At 36.7% G+C, this 1,295-nt stretch overlaps 1 pseudogene; it reads right to left on the bottom strand.

Annotated features, from left to right (window-relative positions):
• Nucleotides 1-172: 172 nt before the first annotated feature.
• On the bottom strand, nucleotides 173-1,183 carry LOC134232819 (uncharacterized; annotated as a pseudogene).
• Nucleotides 1,184-1,295: the final 112 nt, after the last annotated feature.

Genomic DNA, 1,295 nt, shown 5'->3' with positions numbered 1-1,295 from the left:
TGTACCTGTTCTAATCTCCAGTCATTTAATAGATTTCTTTGGGACAAAATGTTTGATTAATTAATTTTCTCTCTTGCATAAGAAGAAATTTAGTCTCTGAGTAGATGTATATATTTGTTCTGGGTTTTTTTTAATTCCCATCCAGAGTTTTGTGTTAAAGACGCCATGAAATCTAGTAATTTCCAGAGTCTTGTGCTGCAGTTTTCCTTCTTATTAGATGGTGAAAAGCCCCTGCTCTCCCCATTTGATCTAGTGCCTTGGTAGACATGGATAAATTTCTTTGATTGCTTGAACTGTGTCTGCATCTTGACAAGTTATAGAATCTAACAACGTTCCTAAAGCTTGCTGCATGTAGCTTAATGAAATAATACCCATACGGGCAGCCATCTGTCCCTGATACGCCAAAGTTTCAATACTTTTATAAGGTTGAGAAATTAAATGTTTACTTTTCTCCCAACTTTTGGTTTTATTCCCATGTTTTTTTTTCTAAACATTGGTTCTAAAATGTCATCTAGTCCTGGAACTTGTAGAAATGCTGACGAGTTTGGATGAACAGGGAAACATTGTCTATATTAATCTCTATAAGCAGACAAGCGTTCAGGATCAGTAATTCTCCATGACTTTTTCAAGATCTCCTCTTGTGTTTTGTCTAAAACTAATCCAGTTTTTTTCCTCTGAAGAAGAAACATTGCCAAAATTATCAGTTAGAGTTTTTGTATGTTCGTCATTTTTATTGATCAAGTTCTGAAATCTATTGTTGTTGTTGCTGTCCAACTTATGTGGATTGTTATCAAAATCATGGACAGCAATAGATTCCTCTTGTACTGAGGATTCGTTATCACCCAATAGCTCACGCAGCTTTTCTGACACGGAGCTAAGGATATCATATCGTCCATTTCAGGCACAGCTTTAATGTCCCTTCAATTTGGACTTCACTTTTTCAAAGGTATAATGGGACGCATTCCAGATGAATCGTCAAAATTTGATACCATGGGCTCAAGTCTCCGCGTGGATAAACCACCGGTATCCTGATCCGCTAACGAATTATGAGACATGTTTGTCTCGTGCACATTACGAGAAGCTGTATCCTCTAAAACACTGCTGGACAAAGTTTGAATACTTTCTCTTAAAAAATTCATCATAGTGTCAAACCTTTCTTGACTCTGTTTTCTAATTGTTTCATTTTCTCATTAGCTTTAGAAGTTCCTCCCGGACCGCGTGTTCTTTCCTTTTGGCCCCCATTACTGTTTGTAAATTATGGAATTCTGAGCACGAATTTATTTCGTCGTTCGAAA

Source organism: Saccostrea cucullata, unplaced genomic scaffold, assembly GCF_032062105.1.
Source record: "Saccostrea cucullata isolate Sc308-1 unplaced genomic scaffold, CSIRO_AGI_Scuc_v1 ctg190, whole genome shotgun sequence".
Classification (NCBI taxonomy): domain Eukaryota; kingdom Metazoa; phylum Mollusca; class Bivalvia; order Ostreida; family Ostreidae; genus Saccostrea; species Saccostrea cuccullata.
Note: the sequence above shows the minus strand (reverse complement) of the source record. Positions and strands in the feature narration are given on the sequence as shown.